Source organism: Argiope bruennichi, chromosome 3, assembly GCF_947563725.1.
Source record: "Argiope bruennichi chromosome 3, qqArgBrue1.1, whole genome shotgun sequence".
NCBI lineage: Eukaryota > Metazoa > Arthropoda > Arachnida > Araneae > Araneidae > Argiope > Argiope bruennichi.
The window spans coordinates 63,716,377-63,744,347 of record NC_079153.1 but is presented as its reverse complement, the minus strand read 5'-3'; positions in this window follow the sequence as shown (position 1 = coordinate 63,744,347).

The window sequence follows — 27,971 nt, the reverse complement described above, 5'->3', positions numbered from 1 at the left end:
AAATCTTAAGTTAATAATTTACTATAAATTAAATTAATATTTAAATATATTATAAGCTTCACATCTTAAGTTAAGAATCACTAGGAAGTAACCTTTAAAAGTAATCAATTCATCAATAGAAGATTCTTTTAGAGTCATTCTGACTAACTCTAAGGAAAAAGCAACAGAAAAAAAATTTAATTATAGATTTTAAGTGGAAAAATATATGAATATGAATTTATATATATATGAATTTTGCCCGAAAGAGCAACATTATGCCTAGACATTTACAAAAGATTGTACTTTATTAATATTAGTTTTGTTTTTTACTTTCATTCTTAAATTTCTGAAAAAATATAAAAATAATGTTTTTTTTTACTAAGAAAAAGGTTTAATGAATAACAGTTATCCATTTATATGTAAATTTCCATTTTTTACATTAAAAAATAACCATAGATATTTCTTTAAAGTCAAAACTTCGAAAATCATTTATAATTCATCAGGGAAAACAAGCAGCAAGTTTCAATTAACAAATTTAGCTACTGAATGAATTATTACTCTGTATAAAACAGAAAATTTTGAATATTATCTAGCGATAAAATGTTTCCAAATATCTTCTTAATATTTTTAATCCGCTCTGTAGCAATCTTATGGACTAGAAATAATTCTTTTTATAGTTTCCTCGATATATTTTCTCTCTCGACTCGTTATTTGATGGTAGCATTTTAAATATTTCGTATACGTATTAGATTTATAATTACTATTAGTTATATAATAAATCAAAACAGTATCATATGAATAACCAAAGATAGATACATTTAAAATTAACTAAAACAAAGACATTTTTTTAAAAATCATTTACTGCAAAACAAATAAAAATCAGTAAATATTAAATAAGAAGAACTAAACTTTCATTTTGAAAAACAAATTTTAGAATGAGAAAAATAAATTCATATGCATATCAGCTTGACAGTTTTCAATTTTAGAGATGTTTTAGCAGGGAAGCTGATTTTTCATTTCGTTATGATATTTCAACAAACAAAAATTTAATTTTTCACTAAGGACTTTGTCTTTCGGTCAGATTTAAAAGTAGCTAATATTAATAAAATAAAATGATCTGGAAAGAACTTTGATTTAGTTTGATACATTTCATTCTTTGCTGTAATAAAAATGATGAAATTATTTTTTTATATAATGTAGAATCAGCATCAAAATATTATTTTAGGGTTATGGAATATTATTTATTATAATGGCGTAATTCATAATATTACGTGTATAAAATGAATTTTCAGTAACAGTAATATTATGAAACTGAAATAGTACTCATAATAATAATTTTGCTATTTTGCTGCTGAATGAGAAATAGCACTCTTAGTAAGGATTTGAAATTTTTCAAGACAACCGTTGTTAATTTTTGTTGCTATTTAAAAATTTTTAATCATCCATGTTGATAAATTATATTACTGATAAAAATTATTTTTCAATGCATTGTATGAATTTAGAAATGCAGAATATTTTATATTCCATTATAAATAGTCCTGAAATGTATAACTATTTTATTTCTGAAGAAATGAATGTAAATTAATAGTATTACTTTAAGATTAAGAGATTAAAATTTTGTTTGTTCATAATTTCAAAACAAATAGAAATAGAAAAACAAAATTTCCATTTTTCGGGATAAATTTTGATAAAAATTTTGAAAATTGTTCAATAAAATAGATGCTAAATCAAAAAAGTTGAAGTTAATTTCCATTTAAAATGACCTATACGAAATTTGTATTACTGAATACTTCAATAATTATACTTAATTTTGCTAGTTCATTTTCATTATTGGATTTTATATTATTTCGTTATGAAAGTATTCCTGAATAAATGTCTGTTGTTGGTTTTCCTTGTATGTACAACATGTTGCTAAAATCCTGCGCAAGAAAAGGCAATACAATCTGTTAAGTTTAATGAAATGTTTTGTTTCTTATGATATCGTTAAATATTTCAGTATAATATGTGTTTAATAGCTCTAAAATTTGAAATATAAATTTTATCTTTTATAGGCCAGCATAATTATCGTATTTGGAAATATTTATTGAAATTTAGGCCCCGATTTTTTTTTTTTATTCTAGAAATGATTATCTTACGAAATCTATTATTTATGCATAATTAATTGCTTTTATCCAAAACTATAAAATTTCTTTTAATATGGAAATTACGTGACCGTAAGAAATAAATACCTTTAGTTATTTTGAACAAGACAATTTTTGTAAATTATTATTATCGAATTATAAATTATAAAACTTTAAAGCAATTTCATTTTTATTCACGTGATCACTAGATATTTTAAAATTTGATGATATCCAAAAAAAATAATTTTATTCTTCGATTCCGTTTCAAATATAATAATAATAATTTATGACAACCATTTTCTTTTACTAGACACAGTTTTAATTAAAATTATATAAGGAAATGAATGTGTTTTCTCGTTCATTTTATCAAAATCCTTTTATTCAAAACACTACGCCAGGATTAAACATATCACGTCAACTGGCTTTATGTTAACCTCATGAATTGACAAATTTCAATCCTAATTTTCGCAGAGAGTTCGAGAAAGAGATATAAGTTAAAAGTATTTCAAGCATAGACATTTATTTTTTTAGTTTTAACTCTTTCATATTTATAAAATTCAATAAATTTATCGATTCAGGAAACTGTATTTCATCCCTTAGAATGAAAAAAAAAAACTATAGTGACTTGGTGCCTCTTAAATAAAAAAATTAAAGCGAGCATGACTGGCTATATAAATATCATTGAAAAGATAATAGAAGCTTATCTTTTAATATAAACATTTCATGGTCCTTTCAATTTCTTAAAAAAAGGCAAAGAAGTCTTCCCTTCAATTCAGACCATTCTTCCGTTCGAAACTTCAAAGTTTGAAATGAAAACGGACTTTTCCACCTTCTAGTCACATTTTCATTTTATTTTATGTTATTTAAACTTTAGGAAATTTATTCAAAGAAGACATAGTAAGAAAGAAACTGTATTTTGAATCCGCGATCAAAACAAAGCACTTCGACGGAAGAAAGTCGCGAAGAAGCCAAAAAGGTTGGCGGCAAATGAAGAGGAATTCCCTCTGACAAAAACAGAATGTGAAACCGTTTATTTTCTTTTTATCGGGTGGTTTCTTTTAGAAGAAAGAAATTGAATCCCTTGAAATTGAAATCATTTCCATTGGAATTTAAAAATAGTTGAAACTGGAATACCATTATTTTCAATGAATTCCACACATAGAGTCCTTAAATTTATTTGCTCTGTATTCTCAGTTCTCGGATAGCTGGCTATCTGCTACTTAATTTGAAAGCCAGGTGTGATAAATGGTTAAATTTGAAGTGAATGCAGGCTTTCAGAAAACCAATTGAGCTATTTCTCCATTAATTATTTTTATAGATAGATAGTGTCTTCAATGCATTTGGACTAGATTTTAGACGTAATCTGAAAGGAGATTTAGCTAAGCATAAAAAAGAAAATAAATTGGACCAAAATGTGAAATTCAAAAACAAATAATATGCAAAAAAGAATCGTTAAATTCTTGTAGAATTAATTGCTTATTTATTTTCTTAATTATGATTGTAGATATCCTTTTTTTATTTTCATTATTTATTTGTTTATTTTTGTCAGTAAGACATTCTAAATCAAATGTTTAATTGTCAGAGTTATTGCTAGAACATCAAACTTTTAATTTTACAACATTATTCAAGATATGACACAGTCGGTAGAAAACTTTCATTTGGTTCCATTGGTAAAGGTTTATTTACAAATATTAATTGTTCTCTAATACTTCAAATCATATTTTGGAAAATAACGAATATGTTACATTAAACTTTTATTAGTGATTTATTCTTTTATTTGCAAAGTAATGCTTTGTAAACTTTTGTGGACATCTAATCATTTATTTCCTTAATTTTATCGTTTCTGCAGTAAAAATATTTCAAAATTGTCAAAACTTTTATTGCGTAATAATATCTGATATAATTGAATATTGGAAAGTTTTAATTGTTCTTTTTCAAAATTAAAATCACTGTCAGAGATGAAAATACAGTTAAAATATTTTAATCATCTCTCAGAGACGACAAAAATGAAATTATCAGTTATTTAATGCTTCAAAACCAAGTATTATATTTTCCGAAAAAACACTTCATTTCGGTTATTCTTTAGAGATAAAATGGCTCTCTAAGTTTAAATCTAAATCACATTCACATTTCCTTTGAATTACCTCTAAGGATTTGATACGTAGTCAATGGGTTCCGGATTAACTCAATTTTCTGCAAAACTTCCAAATTCAACGATCTGTATTAATTCTGCGATCGTTTTAATATAAATTACATGGTCCAACAACTAATTAAATGTTTTAATTACCGGCTTGTAACAAAACATATGAATGGTTCTTCCTTTTATGTCTTCAATAGTTGTCCTGTTTAAATTTTTAATTCATATAAGTCTACCCACTTCTATTTATATGAGTTAGAAATTTTATTTAGAAGTTGATCAGAAATATGATGCGTTTTCTCTAATTTTAATAAATTAAAAATATTTTCAAATTCGTTTTACAGTAATAATTCTTATTTTGTAGTGAAACTCAACTCGTTTTCATTTTCACCGAAATATTTTCTTATTTTTTCGTCTTCTATTGATAGTAAAAGTATTAAGATTTGGCTTCTCTAATTGAATAACTGTCCTTATGAAAGAAAGATTACTAACTTTTTACATGTTTTATAATAATTGGAAATTTGATTTCAATTTCAAATCTAAGCAACGATAAAAATTTATACTTATTACATTTTTTAAACTATTGATTTTTTTTTTTTGTAATTTAATTGGATTTATATTGTTTTTCTAGATGACACTTACTAGTTATGATCTGACTTTTTAATAAATTTCTTGAATTGATGATGTTTTGTGGTATTTGCAATATTTTAATTTCAAGATAGGCGATAATAATAAATTTCGATAAATTACATTGTTAACACGTTTGCTATTTCTATAATATAATTGAAAATATAAACATATGTTATCGGCTTGTAAAATTACGTTTTTGCTTTTGTATTTTACAGCACTAAATTTTTAATTATTTAATAATTAAATAAAGAATCTTTGAGACATTGAAAAAAATATATATATACATTATTCCATTAAAAACACTAATGATGAATTATTGCATTTATTTTCTTTATATATTTTCTGATAATATTTTGAATCTACTATTGGGTTAGATAAAGATCAATTATTACCAGTTTCATACCAAATCTTAAATCTCTAAAATAAAAGAGTGATAAAAATAAATATTTTTAAAGCAGAATTTAATATCAAAAGATGAAATATAACTGTAAACTGAAATGAAAGCTTTGAGTTTTCTCTCCAACATGTTCCTGCATACTCTCAAATAAAATGTTAATCCTCCTCTCCGTTTCTTTAAAATATGGATATGATTCAAGGCTGCAAAAAGCCATGTATCTTTATTTATTGGAACCCCCTATGGGAATTTGAACTTTTTCTTCAGTTTATGGCAAGTAGAAAACGAAATTGATTATGAATTATTGATGCTTTATTCGATTGACTGTTACCAAGTTTTTGCATTTTTAACTTGTCGCGTTTTCATATATGACAAAATGCAAAAAATAGATTGCCAACCCTTCAACAGATTTTATTTAAAATAAGATAAGAACATACAATTTAGATGCTTAAAATTTACACCAGGTTTGATTTATTTGATCCACATTTTTAAATTATCACATTTTAATGCATACGAAATTATATTTGGAGAAACTACACTTTCATGATCAGTATCTTAATCTTTATGCCACCAGGTTAAGTAGCCAAATTTCTCATTAAAACAATTCTTCAGGCAAAAATGGGAAAAAAATCACTTCAAAGCAATGATATCTTTCTTTATACGAATTTTCAGCCACAATCAATCTAATTAAGTCGGTATGTCTTATTCCAATTTTCCATGAAAAGAGACCAATGAAGAGTGCATACAGCATTCTTAAGCATGGCTTTCGACAGCTGAAAAGAAATAGGAAATACTAGATTTGAAAAGACTTAATTATCTTATTTGGCTCTCCAGTTTTCAACAAAAGACTTCAACACCAACAACTGGGCAAATTTGAAATCTCTTTCTCAGAAGAAAAAATGAAATACTGGACATAGAAAAGGATCTTTAAGAGATATCCTGCTCTCGGGAGCGTTTCTATCTAATGGACTCTTCTAGTCCTAAGGGAGACACTTCTGTGCTCAAAGAGTGTTCTGATTTCATTTATCAATGTTTTGAAATAAAGCACTAAAGGAATAGAAAATCCTGTTGTACCATAGGTTTCCGATTTCCTGAGGGAATTGCCAGAGTGGTGTATTTAGTTGGATTGATTTAATTGCTTTTGGTTTGATTGAATGCTTAGGAAAAGAAAATATTCGGAATGGTATATAGGAAGAAAATACACATGGTTATTTTTAAATGAAAATAATTTAGTTGGTTGCTATGTAAAAAAGAAAAATTGACCATTGTATTTCGTGTTACAAATTCATATTTTATATCATATTCTTTTACAAATTACCAATAAGGATTCTAAATCACTTACCAGTCGTAACTGTAAGTAAATTACTATCAGTAACATTACCAGATAGCCTATTTAATTTAAAACTATCAATTAAAATTCGCATTTTTACTCAATTAAAGTGTCTAAAAAAGTAAAAAAATGAAACCTTACCTACTATTGAAAATTTTGATTTCAAGAATTCTGTTTTGTTTTATTTAAAATCCAAAAGCAATAATGAGAAAAAAAACCTTTATGTGAAAGAAAGATAAATTACTGAATATTATTAAATATGCAAAATAGTAAATAATGAAGTTTCTTATTAATTTTTATGCTTTTATAACATTTAATTACCGTTTCTCCTTGTTTTAACCATCATCCTATTGTCAACCGTTTCCCCTTGTTTTAATCAGAATTCTTGTAAATTCTACTCCGTATTCAAAGCAAAAAGAACATTTAGGAGGTCCTTATAGCATTGTGAGTTTATGCTGTCTTTTGGAAATGAAAATTATTAGTTCCGTTAAAGTTTGAACAAAGCAATATGATTTGTAAATCACTCTAAGTTTCCAGAATGTGTATAATTGTCTTCAGAAACACCTTAACTCATTAAAGTTAAAGAAATGTGTACATCATATCGGCACTTCATAAGTTAAACTATAGGAAAGCAAACTGCTTTATATCTATATATATTAAGATCTTTTGAAGCAGGAAAACGAATTGTTCCCATAGTTTATATTGTGCTCCATCGGTTCGTACAATGTTTATAAAACAACTCCGATTAAAATGAACCAAAATTACTAACAAAAGTATAATTATGTTCAAGATCATCTTCAATGATGTCATATAACGATATTCAAATATAAACTTCTTATTGAGTTTTTTTAAGGACCTCTACTGCTTTCTTCTTCATCATATTAATATTGTTATGGAAATAGTCAGATGAATTCAGGGAAAAGAAATTCAACAAGCTGTGTAAAGAATAATAAAGCTTAATTTTAAGACAAATACAAAGCATAAGTATAGCAAAAGCACAGTTGAGGCATACATAAAAGGCAACACTTGCAGAAATCAACAAATAGCAAATACACAATATCGCTGAGAGTGCAATTAGAGAGCTCACTCCGCACTCCAAAGAGAAGATTATTTCTTCGCGTTATCCTTTATAGTTTCATAACATATAAAATGTTCCAGGAGTGTCTTCGGATGTGGTACTAAAGATATCTCCATAATTGTAGAATTCTCTAAAAATTTTGTATTGGATTCTCTTTGTCGTCGAAAACATCAAATAATTACGAAGGTCAAGGAGCAATTTGGAATCCGCAATTTTGCTTAAGTATAAAAATATTTATAAATCTATCTTCTTATGAAATTATTGCGTAAAGAACAATATTACAAATTTGTAGCTATATATTAATGAGAAGTCTACATTTATAATGAAATGTTTCAGCGGTTTAGTCGACAAAACATTTGTTGTTGCAAGACTAATTCTAATCGTTTTCATTTTCCACTCTCATGCTCTTCGCTTCGAATTCATGATTGATCTATGATTTAATTATTCGTGTACGTGTCAATCATCTCAGTAATATATATATATATATATATATATATATATATATATATATATATATATATATATATATATATACACACATATATATATATATATATATATATATATATATATATATATATATATATATATATATATACACATATATATATATATATATTGTTTGAGTTTAGCAAATTTTTAGTTTATTTTCTTATTTTCATGTTACCCACATATTAGTGACGCTGCGACGCTCACTGTCGCTTCTGCCAAGCTCTCTCAATTTCGAATCCACATCTTGAAAGAAAAGTAAGGCAGAAATTGCCACTTTCATTAGCAAATGAGAAGGAAATTAATTGGTATGATCCCAAATATAATTAGTTAACTACGTTTATTTGACATTCACTAAGGACGACACATTACAGACAAGAAAAATATAATTTAATACAAGAACAACATCATCGAAAGCCTAAAATCAATCCTCTCCTCTTCCCTTCAGTTCGCTTGATGTTTCTCATTTACCTCAGCGCCCTCACACGTATTTTGTTATTTTACATTTTTAAAAAACTATGCTTTAAAAGATGCTTCCCAACGGGCCAGAATTTACAAATCTCACGAATATTAGAAATCTCATGAAATTACAAATCACTACAAATCTCACTTAGTACGCTCAATGCAATGGGGCGTGACTGTGAATACAAGGTTTCCGTCGAATACATGTACATGATGTGGTTGTTTGAAACATATTATTGAATTAAACTCTCAAAATTTAAGTGAGCGTAATTTGACATTTCATGTGCTCACTGAAAATAATGTTAGCTCCTCAGATCTTGGAGAGAAATTTGTAATTTTGTCATTGTTGATTATTTTTATTAATGCGTCAACAATAAAAGTAATTTTATGCAATTAAAAAATTGCATTCACGACAGCTTTATCAAAAATTTGCACATATTTTTGAATGAGAGAAGAATGATACCCAGTAAAATTATTTTTTGATCGTCTGATGAGGGTGAACTCACTTTTAAATTATAAGATGTAAGAGATGTAATTGATCTCAAATATATTATATTATTCCGAAAACTATGAATTTAACAACAATAGAATATTTATTATATCAGCAAGGTGAAGAAATATTATATTATTTTATAATGACTTTTGCCACATGATATTTCGTAACTGCTTCCGTGTCAAAAAAAAATCGTAGTCCATAAAAACCATAATTATTCTGCAAAAAATTTAACCAAATAATTAAAAATATTCTAAATAATCGATCTGAAATTATTTATTAAATGATTGCACATAGAAAGACTAATTTCTGTCGACCAAAACACAAATTAAAGAAAATAGCACCATTGCGTAAAAGGCTGAACAAGACAGCCATTATAATCTAATTACATCTGTGCGTATTGTAAGATAAATAATCGATCCTCTTGAACAAGGACAAGTGGAGTTTTAAAGTCGAATTCTAACTCGAGAAACATAATTACGCCTTTCGTGTGAATAAGTAGATGAGGTAAATAATGAAGTAAGCGGAGGCGAGATTAATTTTCTTCTGGAATGTAAATGGGAGGCTCTTGTAAAATGGTCCCCGACGAAATCAAATGCATAAATCAAAAGTCTCGAATATTCAGAAACGAACTCATTTACAAGAGAGAAGAATAGTTAATAACTCACATTACATGGAACTTGAAAGATTTCAATTAAGTATAATGGATTATGATCAGTATGGTAAGTTTTATAAGGGAAAAATACTTTTTCGAGTTTTACGCAATCCCTCATTCTGAAAAGAGTTAATTAAAATATTTATAATTGAAATATTTTCTGTAATATTTAAGTTAGAATTTCAATATTGCATCGACAATTGGAAATAAATGGCACCAAGGAAGTATGTACTAAATTAAATAACTTTGATAAAATTATTAAAAGGATATGTTGTGTAGCAATATAATTTGTATGTAAAAAATGAAAGCAAATAAACAACTTTTGTTTTCTCAGCAACGATATATAACATAAAGAAAGCATTGCAATCTTCTAAAAATTCTAAATAGGAATTGTGAAAATTGTCTACATTCTGACAATCTTAATCTGAAAAAAAATATTTTTTGGGAATTATTTCTGAAGCGTCTTCTTTTGAACTCCACACCGTTTTAAGTAGCACATATTGAAACTGGGGATGCACCAGCTTTCAATCAAATTTTGAATGAAATCCATTCATAGGAAATCTGTTTGTCTGGTCTTCGTTATAAGGAGGAAAACGATAATATAAAACGAAAAACTCTCGATAGATAAACTCAAATAAACAAATTTATTATCTAAAAAATAAGTCCTATCAAAATGGAACTAAATCAGTCAAGAGGATGATCATTTATCAGTTCGTACTTAATGTACCGACGTAAAAATTATAATTAGATTATGCAACGATTTGGATAAATGAGATTTAGTACATAATTTTAGTATCTAAAATGAAAATGCGTGACCAATTTTGAATTAAATCAAGCAAATGTTGCAGTTTGTTTATCAAGACTTTTATAATGCTAAAAGCGAAAATGAAATTTGATATTTTGCCTTTTAAATAAAATTGTAGTTCTCTTAGAAATCTTGATTTCAATCATTCGACGAAAAGCATTTACTAGGTTTTCAAATATTAATAATTACTTCTGAAACTTAATTTAAATTCTTTAAACATATTACGATACAATCTGCACTGATTCATAGATGCATCCAATATTGCTGAATATAATTTAGCAATACTGGAGAATCAAAATAATCTTTACGTTTAGCAAATAAAGAATAAGGGATTAAATATTATAATTTTCCAATAATTAATTTTTCCATATTTTTCCATTAGATAACTATGCAATGACTGCAATGGTTTTATTATACTTTATGCCATACTTTCACAAAAATATTAAATCGCGGTCATAAATAAAATAAAATGCTTTATGCATAAATGAAAGAAAATGCTTTAATATTTTTTAAGTATGGGAATAAAAAAAACAAAAAAAAATATGTATTTGTGAAAGTTAATCATTATTAATTTTAGATAATAAACTAAGTAATTTCTGAAATACTGCGAATTTAACTTTGTCTTAATACAACGAATGTGTAAGTAAAAATAAAGAAGTCAGTTAAATGTAATCAATATTTTGGCCTATTTTTCGGCAACGCATTCCTTTAATTCAACAAACATAAGATAAAGATTTTCTTTAAAGCAGAAAATTTTGAACAATAATTCTTTGATATAAATTAGTTAATGTTCAAAAAATAAATTTATTTCATTTCAATTTAATTCAACTTCTGTACTACCAAAAAATATAATATTGCAACACTTTTTATTCCTGATATTATGAAAACCTTCTGCAATTCATTAATTTCTAGAAAATAACGAAAATATGACTTTTGTTTAATATTTTTCCATATTATTCAAAATTATGATAATTGTATAAAATCGCAAACAATGTAAGAGTATTACAGGAATGTCTGTGCTACTTTTGTTACTAAACAATAAAGTTCTAATGTTCATTATCCATATATTAATAACATTAATATTAAGGAATATTTAATTTAAAATTTAACTCAGTTTAATTGAACTCTTGTATTATCCAAAAGATTCAGAAAATATAATATTACAATATTTTTTTTATCCCTGATATTATGAAAACCCTTTGAAATTCATTAATTTCTAGAAAATAAAGAAATCATTGCTCAATATTGTTCCATATTGTTCAACATTCTAACTATCACATAAGATCATAAAAACATCGTAACAATATTGCATAAACATCTGTGCTACTTTTGTAATGGACTAGAAAGTTTTGATGGCCATTATTCATATATGCATGAATTTACGTCTAATAATATTTACATTCATGTTGCATTATCATGTATGATAAAGTGAGATAGACCATATGTTGTATAGATTCTAATGAAGGTACAATGATGTTTTATTTAATAATCTAAAACATCTTTTGTAAACGAAGTCTATTGTAACTACCTAAACTTTTTGTAACTATTGCAAGAGAGGAATACATTAATTTATTTTCGAACTTATATAAAGTTATCTGAACACTTTAAGGGGAATATTTATTAATACGTATGCTAATCTAAACAATTACTAAATCTAATAAATTTGTAACAGGATAGATCATACAAACTATTTAAAATATTCTTATGAAACTATTATCAGCGGAAAGAGAGACAGCAAAGAAATAAATCGAATTCCATGATTTCAAAATGTGTTCGATAAAAAAAAACTTTTGAAAATTAAATTTTTATTTAAATTTACTTAAAAAATATATATAAATAAAAAATATATTTCCTAATATTTTAACATTTAATTATTATGAATATTATAGAATCTTTAAAATTATGATTATTATAGAATCCATTTTTTCTAAAATCCATTATTAATCGGTGTTATTTGTAGTAGGTGTAGGAATAACTGTAACAAATTCTGGGAAAAGGTTATATTTTTAAATTATTTGCGATTCCATGATTGTAATTATTTATTTTTATAGCTTAATTATACATTCATTATAGGCAGTAAAAACACATTCAACATTTTTTTTTTTTTTCATTTTAGAACTAGAAATATTATTATTATTATTTTTTTCAAATCCACTCGACTGTTTTAAATAACTCCGGATATGAGGCAAGTTGTAACAGATATGGAGTATTTATGAAATAAAAATGTTTCAAATATTTTTTTTTCCCTTTACCATTATTTAATTAATTAAAGTTCATAAGACATTTTCTAATTATTATAAATTAGCTTAATAATAATAATAAATTGTATGAAGTAATTTACAGTAAGATAAATAAAAAAAAATCCTTAAATAATAGCCGTTTTATCGTTAGTTTATATTAAATGTGTAGTTAGGGCAAACAAATGATAGACCACTTCCTATCAGACACATTTTCTACTATATTTTTTTTAATAAGCACTAATTCCACTTTTCTTCGGCAGAATTAGGCTTCTGTTTGTCTTTTTGCAATATCTTGATTAGGGACTGTTGTGTTCATGATTTCCAATCCGATTTCCACTGAAACTCCACCACGCAAGCGTATTTGATGTACGGTAAATCTGTCCGAACTTATCCCCTCCCTTTCTTGATATGGCACCGAAAGGAAGAAGGACGTGCCGAATCAAGTGTTATCCTCGTCATCTGTTTGTTGCTCAAAATTACGTGGTCTTTCCCGAAATAACTCTAATATTACTTTGTAAAGATATAATGATATGATATGATATAATATATTATGATATAATGTATCATCAGCATTGATGTACGCATCTGCAAAGGTGGTGGGAGATGATTTTTCATTTTCTATATCTGTTGATTCAAAATTCACTTGTACAGCATTTTCTGCTTTGCTTTCTAACTTGGGTTTTCCCCTAAAATCTTTCCTTTTTCTCTTCTTGCTTTCATTTCTTATTGATTATGCTGCCATTTGCTTTTTTCATTTTCCTCCATGTTTGCATTCTAGGAAATTTTATACACTTTTATTATTTTTTATTATTTAGTAAGTAAGACCCTTTCAGATATGAATCCTGAGTCAAAGATCTTCCCCTTCTTCTCCTTAATGACACATGATAATATTTATACCTGAAAATCTCAGCACATGAATCAAACCCAAGTGAAGATTAATCTCGTAAATCGTAATACGTTACAATCTGCCTTGAGATTCTAATTACAACTTGTTTCATTGCATAGTTTAGTAAATATTTGCTAAATTATAAAAAAAATATTGTTATTAAAATAATTTAAATCAGTTTGTTGAAGCTTAATACAAAAAGAAAATAAATAAGTAAAAATATTTTTTCAAAAATACTTATTTTAAATAAAAATTTACGAAATAATTTTTCTCCATTTACTAGGTAAAACTGAGTATATTTTTACAATCCGATTCAACTGTCCTGAGTTCATAGGACTCATTATAAGAATCATGTTTAGCTAAAATACTGATTAAAAATTTTAAGACTTCGAAAATGCTTACACATTTCAACTTCCGTCTGTTACAACCAGCACTTCTTTCCTCTACTTTAATAAATGTCTATTAAATTTATAGATTAATTGATAAACTAATCGGAATACTAGTTCGGATATTATTAAAATCTAGTAGTCTTCGACGACCAGCTATGTCGCAGGAGGTATCGGTTATATTTCATTTTAATTAGATTGCTTAGGCGTAAATTTAATTCCATGATTGTCAGGCATTAAATCAGTGGTATTTTAATTGGTCTTACATATGATCTGTCTATTATATGCAGGAACTTTTTCAAATTACGAGCAAAATTTTTACTCTTCTATTTTCATATTATTATTAAAAGAGTAAAAGCCTGATTCATCTATCTTCTAAATTTAACAATACTGCCGCTTCAATAAATACATTAATATTAAATTGAATCATTTCATAGTTTTCAACAATGGGAGAAAATCGTGCGACCAAATATTTAGTGTTGTTGTTTATGCTATAGACAAGCTCGCTGACGAAGTCAACGACTTTAAGCCAAGGGAGCGTCTTTTGTTTTTAGTAGCGCCAACTAGGGCCAAGAGTACGTCTTAGCTACTCACGCATCACATTCGCTTGCACAACCCCTTTTTACAGGGGGGGGGGGGCACATTCACACGTCTCACAGATAGAACAAATGAAGAACAACCACGCCCGAACCGGGACTCGAACCCAAGACGGCCAGATCATTGGGAAGACACTCTACCCCTCTGCCAGCAAGCCGGCAAAAATTTAGTGAAACAATGAAATAGATTTGAATTCATTCAACTGGTTCGCAGGAGATATTGGTTATATTTAATTGCAATTAGATTGTTTTGGCGCAATTTCCCTCCATGATTGCCAGGAAACAATACAAATATTGTTTTCATATTTATTTGAAAATATGTTTAAAATTTAATTAAATCTATTCTAAGGAATTTTACAACTAAGAATGAAACTAAATTGGCATTCCCGGGAAAATATATTTTGGATTATAAAACGATATAAAATCATTTCTGTGCGCGAACGTATATTTTCGGAAGTTATCGCAATAAAACCAAAAATATAACTTAATTATTAATCAATTAAGCTTTTAGTTAAATCCCAATAAAAAATTCCACCGAAGTGCACATTTTCATCCCCTAAAGCATATCTGGGCAAAATTTGGTAGCTCTAAGTCAAACTCTCAACAAAGACAAACATGCATACGTGCTTTTATCTTTATTATATATATTCGTTTATTATAAGTAGAGACATATTATCATCGAAAATTCGCATGTGGTTCGCAAAAAAAAAACAGTTATATAATTCCATCTTTACAAGCATGTAAAATTTTGAGTCGAAGTTTTTACAAGATGTTTAAGATTAAACAACCTGCCATAAAGATTGAATAATATTCAAAATAATATATTAAATGATGCTTTTGTATTAATCTTTTGTTATTAAAATGTAATCGCTTAATTCAAGGTTTTTTCAGTTAAAATTACTGATTTTTTAATTATTTAGAAAATAATTAAAAAGAAAACGTCTGCTTTGAATAATTCCTTCGATTTGTCCCTTTAATATCCGTTTATAAAATCTAATTTAATGGAAAATTCCCTGACATTTGAACTTCTTTCAGACATATTTATTGAAAGAAAAATAAATAAATGTAGTCTAGACAATATTTTCTTCAAACAATGTTCAGACAATTAGAGAAAAACTGATAAACAGGCAAATGGATATAAGACTATATATAATCATAAATTCATTTATTGTTGAATACTTTATTCGAAGCATCAAATACAATACTTCAGATTATAAAAAAAATTTTTTTTTTAACTTCTAATCGATAAATTTCCACTTAATTACTCTAATATTTCCAGCATAATTACTTGAGTATAAGAGTCTATTTTAATTAACTTTCTTTATAAGACATGAAACACGAATACATATATTTTTACTAAGTGATAAAAGGGAAAGACTCGTGATTAATGAAGATTGGAAGTAGTGATTAATGTAGAATGGAAGCCTAAGAAACAAGTATAATTCCAATTTTAGTAGAAAAAATTCTAAACCTTTATTTTATATTAGCGATATTATTGGTCCGGTGGTGTTCGAGTCCAAGAAGTTCAATATCGGATAACTACGATTTCTTTCAAAAAATATTTTTTTTCCCTTTACCATTATTTAATTAATTAAAGTTCATAAGACATTTTCTAATTATTATAAATTAGCTTAATAATAATAATAAATTGTATGAAGTAATTTACAGTAAGATAAATAAAAAAAAATCCTTAAATAATAGCCGTTTTATCGTTAGTTTATATTAAATGTGTAGTTAGGGCAAACAAATGATAGACCACTTCCTATCAGACACATTTTCTACTATATTTTTTTTAATAAGCACTAATTCCACTTTTCTTCGGCAGAATTAGGCTTCTGTTTGTCTTTTTGCAATATCTTGATTAGGGACTGTTGTGTTCATGATTTCCAATCCGATTTCCACTGAAACTCCACCACGCAAGCGTATTTGATGTACGGTAAATCTGTCCGAACTTATCCCCTCCCTTTCTTGATATGGCACCGAAAGGAAGAAGGACGTGCCGAATCAAGTGTTATCCTCGTCATCTGTTTGTTGCTCAAAATTACGTGGTCTTTCCCGAAATAACTCTAATATTACTTTGTAAAGATATAATGATATGATATGATATAATATATTATGATATAATGTATCATCAGCATTGATGTACGCATCTGCAAAGGTGGTGGGAGATGATTTTTCATTTTCTATATCTGTTGATTCAAAATTCACTTGTACAGCATTTTCTGCTTTGCTTTCTAACTTGGGTTTTCCCCTAAAATCTTTCCTTTTTCTCTTCTTGCTTTCATTTCTTATTGATTATGCTGCCATTTGCTTTTTTCATTTTCCTCCATGTTTGCATTCTAGGAAATTTTATACACTTTTATTATTTTTTATTATTTAGTAAGTAAGACCCTTTCAGATATGAATCCTGAGTCAAAGATCTTCCCCTTCTTCTCCTTAATGACACATGATAATATTTATACCTGAAAATCTCAGCACATGAATCAAACCCAAGTGAAGATTAATCTCGTAAATCGTAATACGTTACAATCTGCCTTGAGATTCTAATTACAACTTGTTTCATTGCATAGTTTAGTAAATATTTGCTAAATTATAAAAAAAATATTGTTATTAAAATAATTTAAATCAGTTTGTTGAAGCTTAATACAAAAAGAAAATAAATAAGTAAAAATATTTTTTCAAAAATACTTATTTTAAATAAAAATTTACGAAATAATTTTTCTCCATTTACTAGGTAAAACTGAGTATATTTTTACAATCCGATTCAACTGTCCTGAGTTCATAGGACTCATTATAAGAATCATGTTTAGCTAAAATACTGATTAAAAATTTTAAGACTTCGAAAATGCTTACACATTTCAACTTCCGTCTGTTACAACCAGCACTTCTTTCCTCTACTTTAATAAATGTCTATTAAATTTATAGATTAATTGATAAACTAATCGGAATACTAGTTCGGATATTATTAAAATCTAGTAGTCTTCGACGACCAGCTATGTCGCAGGAGGTATCGGTTATATTTCATTTTAATTAGATTGCTTAGGCGTAAATTTAATTCCATGATTGTCAGGCATTAAATCAGTGGTATTTTAATTGGTCTTACATATGATCTGTCTATTATATGCAGGAACTTTTTCAAATTACGAGCAAAATTTTTACTCTTCTATTTTCATATTATTATTAAAAGAGTAAAAGCCTGATTCATCTATCTTCTAAATTTAACAATACTGCCGCTTCAATAAATACATTAATATTAAATTGAATCATTTCATAGTTTTCAACAATGGGAGAAAATCGTGCGACCAAATATTTAGTGTTGTTGTTTATGCTATAGACAAGCTCGCTGACGAAGTCAACGACTTTAAGCCAAGGGAGCGTCTTTTGTTTTTAGTAGCGCCAACTAGGGCCAAGAGTACGTCTTAGCTACTCACGCATCACATTCGCTTGCACAACCCCTTTTTACAGGGGGGGGGGCACATTCACACGTCTCACAGATAGAACAAATGAAGAACAACCACGCCCGAACCGGGACTCGAACCCAAGACGGCCAGATCATTGGGAAGACACTCTACCCCTCTGCCAGCAAGCCGGCAAAAATTTAGTGAAACAATGAAATAGATTTGAATTCATTCAACTGGTTCGCAGGAGATATTGGTTATATTTAATTGCAATTAGATTGTTTTGGCGCAATTTCCCTCCATGATTGCCAGGAAACAATACAAATATTGTTTTCATATTTATTTGAAAATATGTTTAAAATTTAATTAAATCTATTCTAAGGAATTTTACAACTAAGAATGAAACTAAATTGGCATTCCCGGGAAAATATATTTTGGATTATAAAACGATATAAAATCATTTCTGTGCGCGAACGTATATTTTCGGAAGTTATCGCAATAAAACCAAAAATATAACTTAATTATTAATCAATTAAGCTTTTAGTTAAATCCCAATAAAAAATTCCACCGAAGTGCACATTTTCATCCCCTAAAGCATATCTGGGCAAAATTTGGTAGCTCTAAGTCAAACTCTCAACAAAGACAAACATGCATACATGCTTTTATCTTTATTATATATATTCGTTTATTATAAGTAGAGACATATTATCATCGAAAATTCGCATGTGGTTCGCAAAAAAAAAACAGTTATATAATTCCATCTTTACAAGCATGTAAAATTTTGAGTCGAAGTTTTTACAAGATGTTTAAGATTAAACAACCTGCCATAAAGATTGAATAATATTCAAAATAATATATTAAATGATGCTTTTGTATTAATCTTTTGTTATTAAAATGTAATCGCTTAATTCAAGGTTTTTTCAGTTAAAATTACTGATTTTTTAATTATTTAGAAAATAATTAAAAAGAAAACGTCTGCTTTGAATAATTCCTTCGATTTGTCCCTTTAATATCCGTTTATAAAATCTAATTTAATGGAAAATTCCCTGACATTTGAACTTCTTTCAGACATATTTATCGAAAGAAAAATAAATAAATGTAGTCTAGACAATATTTTCTTCAAACAATGTTCAGACAATTAGAGAAAAACTGATAAACAGGCAAATGGATATAAGACTATATATAATCATAAATTCATTTATTGTTGAATACTTTATTCGAAGCATCGAATATAATACTTCAGATTATAAAAAATCTTTTTTTTTGCTTCTAATCGATAAATTTCCACTTAATTACTCTAATATTTTCAGCATAATTACTTGAGTATAAGAGTCTATTTTAATTAACTTTCTTTATAAGGCATGAAACACGAATACATATATTTTTACTAAGTGATAAGAGGGCACGACTCGTGATTAATGAAGATTGGAAGCCTAAGAAACAAGTATAATTCCAATTTTAGTAGAAAAAATTCTAAACCTTTATTTTATATTAGCGATATTATTGGTCCGGTGGTGTTCGAGTCCAAGAAGTTCAATATCGGATAACTACGATTTCTTTCATAAAAAAAAAAGAATCATGCAAGTAAAAAAATGCAGCTGATTAGTATTTAAAGAATAGTACTTGCAGAAATTCATAACACAAACAGTCAGAAAACAATGATAGCACTTGCAGAAATTCATAACACAACACAAGCAGTCAAAAAACAATAATAGTAACAATATCAATGAAGCTAGAGTTCTCGCATCATAATCAATACACCAAAAAGAGAATGCAATTTTAATATCGCGTCTGCTTTTATAATCTTCATGAAAGGAAATAATTTTTTCTTTTGATAGATCTTCGGACTCAATTCCTGAAAGAGATATCATGACATGACTTGTATTTACAGAGAGTACATTTTTGTCGCCAAATTCACTAAATTCCTTGCCAAATGGTCGACAAATTTCCGCTAATGTCGAGTAAACTTTAACCTGCCATTGATTTAGCATGCATTAAGAATATATGTAAATGTTTCTTGTTTACTATGTGACTCTCAGTTCAGGGAAACCATATTTGAGGTTAGTAACAATCACTTAAGAAACTTAAACTAAAAGAAACTATACGTTTCAGTCCAAATACAATTAAAACAGTGTAATGATTATAAAAATGTCTCTTTAATAGATTATAAATATTAATTATAATGATAAAAATCAAAAATATTTGATAATCTTCATTCTTTTCATCTTGGACGTTTTTGTATATATTATTATAATTAGAACGCTATACGTTAATGCGATTAATGTTCCCTAATTAAAATTGCTGATTTTCAAATTATTTGAATGGTTTTATTGAAGTAATAATATAAAAACCGAAAAAATAATCAGTTTATTTGGAACTACTTACATACAAATCTAAATTCAGCTATTTTGTATCTAAATGTAAAATGTTACATATATCTCTTTCCATCTCATGTAGTAGATTAAAACCAGCGATTCTCAACCTGTGAGGCGCGCCCCCCTAGGGAGGCATGAGCAAACTAGAAGGGGGGCGCGAGATTATCGAAGAAAAAGTATTTTAAAAAAATTGATTAACTGACTGAAAGGAAAGCACACATAAACATAGAAAGCAAAATACATTTCGGCATATTTAAGAAATTATTAAAGTAAAACAACTTACTAAATCAAAACTTACTTAATGAAAACATACTAAATTAAAAACAAATTTAATAATTATTAGTGACTTTCTTGGGCCCGTCTTGCAGAGCAAAGTTTTTCGAAGGAAGGCTTAATATTAGAAATAGCCACTCTCAATTCTGTTTCTGTATTTTGTCTTCAAAGACGCCACAGCAGAAAATCCAGTTTCACAAAGGTAGGATGTTGAATGGTAATAGAATGTGAAATGTCCTTGTTTTTAGTGCAGAAAAATCATCCTTACTCCTGCCCAAAATTTAAATAGTGATTTATTACTAAATTGTCTTTTAGTTTCGCCTCTTGTCGTGAAGTCTATGAAGTTTTCTTCCTCCTCAGTTGAGAGTCCTTCGGGTCTTATGAAATGGATCCCTAATCCACTCGTAACTTGCTATCAGTTTGTCATCAGCATGAAAATACTTTTTTAAAATTCTTTGCCAGCATGGCTAATTGATTTTCAATGGGTACAAAAACAACTTTTACATGTTCTTCTTCAGCCTTATAAGTTTTAGTACAATCATTCCCATTTGCAAACATTATTAGGTTTTTTGCTTTAAATTTCAGTTCCACAATTCCAATTTTCTACAAAAAGCATTAACTTTATAACTCGTATCCAACATATGTGTATTTGCTTCTTGGAGTTGAAGATTCAAGTTATTTAATTTCTCGAATATGTCGACCAAGTACCTATATTTCATCAGAAATAAACCATCGCAAAAAATGTGTGCACCGAGGCGATTTTTGTTTTACAACTGCTTGTATACCTTGGAATCTTCCGGACATTTAACGAGTACCATCGGTGCATATTCCGACGCAATTTTTCCCTTCTATGTTTGCCTCGTTCATAAAATCATTTAAAATAGCAAATAATGCGAGTTCGGATGTTTTGAGTTCTATTGGCTTGCAGAAAAGTAGTTCTACTACTGACATATCACAAATTCGAACATAGGCAATTAAATGAGCATTTTTATTACTATCTGTTGCTTCGTCAAGCTGTATGGAAAACAATTTGTCACGCAACTTCGAGAAAAGCTGACATTGTACATGTTCAGCTATATCGCCAATTCGACAAACAACAGTATCATTTGAAAGAGGTATGGACTACAATTATTTTGAAAAATTATCTCCAAATATAGTTTCTACAATCTCAATTGCTGCTGGCAAAATAAGCTCTACACCAATGGTGTGAAGCTTTTTACATCTGGCTATTTTATATGAACTTTGTAAGATGCAATTAAAGCTTTTTTATTCACAGGCAAAGTTTCTTTAAAAAATGATTTTTGCTTTCTATATGATTTTAATTTTAATTCGAAGAATTCTCTGGGTTTGTTGCGTTTAAGTTTATTAGGTCTTAGGCCAACTGTGCTGTCTTAGGCCAACATTTTTAAGCAAATGATACTCAGGGCCTTTCTTCTTCATTTACTTCAGTACTGGTAAACACAAAATTTAAGTATTCTTGAGAATATTTCCTTGATTTTATTTTCGGAATCACACTCGTCTGCGGACTTGTTGATGCTTGACTATCGTCTAATGCTTACTTACTTCCGCTTAAAAATGTATTCATGAGTCTGCATAAATCTGCTGCTGTGAATATTTAATATGGTGAATTGCAATTAACACGAAACCATATATAACATACACATTCACGATAGATTCGATAGCGATAGAAGGATCGACTCGAATGAGACTGGCTGGAATTGAAAATTGCATTATCGTACATTTTCCTTCTTCCTAAGAGAAAACATTTGCTCCGCGCATGCTCGAGACGGCATCGGTCGTGTGGATTCCCTTCCACAAACATTACTTATTTTTTTTTTCTCTTTTGTTTAGTCATTTAGTAAATTTTATTTCTTTAATTATTCGAAAAAAATGTATTCCTAGCTCACCCCGCCTAGGTTAACTTTCAAAAACGAATTTTTCTACTTTCATATTTTTTTAACGTTATCTCCCTGTTTGACGTTCATTTCAAATATAATATTTAAATTTTATCCGCTTTCCTTCGCTTAATCTGTTAACCGCCCGCTTGTCCAAATTGCAAGATGTGGTTTCTCGCCAACGTTGGCGGCTCACTTTTACTCTTGTTTTAGCAGTTAGTTAAAAATAATTTAAAAACAGAATCCAAAATACTCAATTTATATTATTGTTGTATACATTTTATTGTAAGCGAGGAGCGCGATGAAAATTATGATTGAAAATTGGGCCACGAATACTGAAAGGTTGAGAAACGCTGGATTAAAACAATTCTTTAAACAACCCAGGAATCGTAATAAAACCAAATTCAGTACGAACTATTGCTAAAAACACTGCCGTCAACTTTGAAAACTGTAAACATGTTTTGCAATTATTAATTTATGTTTTTTTTTCGAATAATTATGATGGCCATACTTTATTAAGAGAAAAACAGCTATCTAATTCTGTAAAATAACGCGTAATAATATATTTAAAATTCTCACATTTATTAAAGCTCTACGACAAAAATAATATCTTTATTTTGTATAGAAGCTTCCGACATCTAGATAAAAGAACATTTACAATAAAAAGAAATATTAAAATAACGATAGAGGATGATAATATAAAAGAAGCAATCTGACTTTTTCACTTGAACTTTATCAGAAATATCTGTTCTCCTATATTCTGTTTATTAAGTTTTTTCTCACATGGTTAGAGGTGAAATGGCATGCTTGATTGTTGATCATGAAATTTAGGAAAAAATGCATCATTTCGGTACTCATACGATAACACTGAAGGATGAATACTGGACCAGCATTATTGCAGGAATCATGAGACTAGGATTGGAGCATGAGACTGGGAAAAAACGCATCATGTACCAAATTACAAGTTTACAGGAGATAAAAAAAATCAATTTCAGGCTTAGGCAATTCTTTCTCCCTTTTTCCGGTTTCAAGTTACAGGAGACCCTGAAACCGGAAAAAGGGAGAAAGTGAACCTCTGTGAACCTCTTCCAATTTAGAAACATGATCATTTGTAGCAATGTGTTGCATGACTTCAATCTACGAGATATCAATTACAAAATTCGGATACTCGCGAAGGAGAATATTCCGCTAACTATCAAGATTTCAATCATTTATTTAAAGGAAGTCATAAATTCCACTGGAAGCACGAATGCATGACACGAATCACTTTGCTGCAATTAATCAAATAAATAATTATTTTTCAAGTTTCATTTTTTTTTGAAGTAACAAATTTTAACAAGTCAGAGGCTCTTCTCTGGCAGCAATAATTGCAACTTCTTCCTATGCCACCAACTGGCTCATAAAAATCATTAAAATTTTTTCAAATATAATTGTATCAAAGAATCAATACACCGTATAACAGAAATCTTGTCTTTGCTACTGATTTATCATTTGACTCTAATAACCCTTGTATTCACCATTTGAGTTTAACTTACATGCATTGAGTAGCTCTGGCTTTATATTTTACTGTTACGTATGTCATTGGCAATATACTCCAAGCACGTTTAAATAGTTTTTCAGCTTTGAAATTTTGGAATTATTGATTTGGAAAATTGGAAATTACTGAGTTTTGATATGAGAAAATTTTTAATAAATACTGAGTTTTCTATTTTTAGATAAATATTACGTTATCCTTGTTGTTCATGCAGAGTAAAGTGTTTCTACATTCACTATTTTTAGTGAATACATAAAACAAATATCCAAGAAAAAGAAAATATGTATATATGATTGAAATAAGGTGACTAAATTTAACTAGTAAATCCAAAACAAGAAAGATATAGCAATTAACTGAATATTATTTATATCTTCAGGATACTGACATTTCATAATGACATTTTTTTTTCTTTTAGACATTTCATTTTCCAGCTTTTCCATATTATTCCTTTAATATCTTTCATCTTGGGAATTGCAATTTTCAATTGGATTGCTATATAGCATTCAACACTGCTGGTGGATATTCTATTTATTTTTAGGTCTGGGGAGTCGACATTTCTTTGAAATGTATGAATACTAGAAGAACTCGAGACGTCTGAAAAGGCCTGATTTTAATATTTTCCGTCATCTGGCTTTTGTCAAGATTGTTAGTTTTAGAAACCATCTAATAGATAATCTTTTCAATTCCTTTTGACAACTGTACCGTCAACATGTCTTTCAGATCATGAATTGCTGAAGGATTCATACAAAATTAAAATAAACACATAAATGCGACATAATTAATTGAAAATGGTTTCCTCATTCTGCATGTTTTTGTTCAATTGGATATTTATTATGCTATTTATTTAAATATACAGGGTTATTAAAAAGAACTATCCCTATATATGAGACCATAATTATCAAACCATTCACAGGAACAGAACAAAAATTTAGATTCAAGGTATTTTGAGGTCTGATCTCATGAATCACATGAAAAACAACGGTTAAGCTCCAATAGTTATGGTTACAGTGAAAAAATTTCCAACTTTTTAGATAACAGCATCGACTATTTTTTATTGGAATATGCTTTCTATAGCAAATAACAACATAAATAACGTTGCACCGTCACCTTTGGCACGAAATTTACCTGCTTTAGACAGACTAAGAAAAGAAGAGAAAATAACCAATAGCAGCAGAGAAAAAAAAACAGAGAAAAAGCCTTTTATTGTTTTCCCAAATGTTCTATTTGATTAACTTCAATCCTGATGACACTTTACATGTGGCAGATGGTGTCTAGAACCAACGCACGTGCCATAACGAAAGGAATATGTTGAACTTAAAATCACCGTTAGGTATACCATAGTTATTTTGTCTTTCCTTCTAGAGCTGGTAATTTTAGTGTTACTGATATTTACTTACTGTAACCGTTACTGTAACCGTAATTGGGAAAGCTTAACTATTTTGTTTCATATGATTCTTGAGAGCATTCCTCAAAATAATTTAAACAAAAACTTTATTCCGTTCTTATGAACGATATGATAGCTACGTTCTCATATATCTGGATAGCTTTTTTTTATAATCATCTTATATATACTAAATAATATATGTAATGCAATTTCAGCACTGTGTAAATCTACAATTTTATTGTGTTGTTATGAATGAAATAGGTTTTTCTTACTTGTACGAAAAGAATTATTTTCCTTCATAAGCGCTAGATTTTTTTGAAAACCATAAACCACCAGTTGAACCAATTTGAAATACCCTTCAGTAAGGGCAAAAAAACACAATGTTGGACATCAAAAACTTCCATCAGATATCTTATTTCCTATTCCTTTTCAACTTGAAATAGAATTCTTTTCAAATCCCGAGGGACATACTTTAGAGTTCAAAGATCTTCCTGATCTAGTTTATTTTCGCTCTGTAGATGATGTAGTCAGGGATTTAAGAACATTCGACTGTGACGTTGTCTGTACCTCGGGGAATAAGCTAGAGCGATGGATTCAGTCCATTAAATTTCAGCCTTCTTTTGTCAACAATTTTTTTCATCTGAATTTATATTAAGTAAGAACGAAAGATAACTTTAATGAAAAATCTAGTGTTCTAACACTTTGGCAAGAATTAATATCAATATTCACGTAATTTGTTATGTTATATTAATTATATAATTTATTTTGAAATATAAGAAAATTAAATGCCTTGTTAAAATTGCTGTTCAATAGATTTTAAAGATTTAATTATTAATTGATGAAATTCTGGAAATTTTATAAGGGTTGCGCAAATGAAAAGTGGACTAGTTGAAAGAAAAGAATACCTTTATTGGAATCAAAAGAAATTGACATGGGCGTTGTAACACAAATCCCATCGTTTAAGCAGCAGGTCTATACATTTGCTGTAGAAACATGGTGGTTGATTCTTGAGGAAATCCTACACAGTTTTCTTCACTTCTCCTTCCAAATGGAAACGTGTCCTCTGTAATGCTCTCTTAAGTGGCCCAAAGGTATGGAAGTAACAGGATGACAAATTCTTACTGTACGGTGGGTGTTCCAAGAATATCCAATGGAATATTTATAAAGTCGTCTGGGTTTCATGAAAGGTGGACATTGCTATGGGAACGGATCACTTGTCGCGTGAGAAGACCTGACCATTTGCTTTTTATTGCTTTTCGTAGCTTCATCAGAGTACTGCAGTATTGTGCTGAATTGGGTGCTCCTTTGGGGCAGGAAACAATCAAGAATGGTTCATGGCAATCAATGAATCAGAAACCATTTTACCTCGAGCTGTTCCGATCTGAAAGCATTCATGTATAGCGCGACTTTATTTTCGACCAGTTTCCTCTAATACGAGCAGCTTTCACCACTGAACGCCGTATGTTATCTACATCTACTGCTTTTTATATCCATAGCCTATAGCTGCAGTCATTCTGATGCAATCGCAAATGCTCACTTTTCATTTGAGCAACCCTTATATAATAAACTTTAAATCCACATAGTTTTTGATGGTTTAAAATATTATTCAAATCAGAATTTTAAATAATAGGAACATTTTCTCAACTTCGTGAGATAATACAAAAAGCATTAAATTAATAAATACTGTTTTCTAAACATTTTTTGTTAATCACAACATGGATAAAATTTCTGGAATGGTTTAAGTAACTTTAACAATTTCTTCCACTATAAAAAATGATCCTATTTGAATTTTGGAGCTTAATTTTTGTCAATTAAATTTATTATAAGATGAAGAATGGAAAAAAATGAAATATAATTTTGAATGACAGTTCTTTTTTTTTACTAACAGAATTGATTTTGTTACTGTCATGATAAAAAAAAAAGACGAAAGGAAGGGTAGTATAAATAATCATATTTTAAGCTTTCAAAAAATATATTATTAAACAGATATCAATACTAAAAAATGTAAAAAAATTAAGGCATGTTTTTATATTAGATGTGTTTGTTATTTTCCAGAAAGATGAAAATCAATAGAGAGACAAAATTATTATATATTTCTTAATGTGAATAACGTTCAAATAAATCAGTACAAAACAATTAAAAAATGAATGACTCAATTATATAAAAAAAAGATAAGTGTTAAAATTCAAAGTGTCTTAATGTGCAAAGGTTAATAATCAAAAACTAACTAAATTTTGATAAAATATTCATTGATGTAATTGTTGATATTTTTAATTTTATCTCCATTATTAAAAAAAAATTTAAGAAATAAAATTATGATTTTTTTTTTATTATTTAAAATCGCCAAGTTATAAAAAAAAATTAATTACAACGCTAAGAAATATGAGACTAGGTGTGGATTTTATGAAAACATAATTTTTAAGACCCTGATA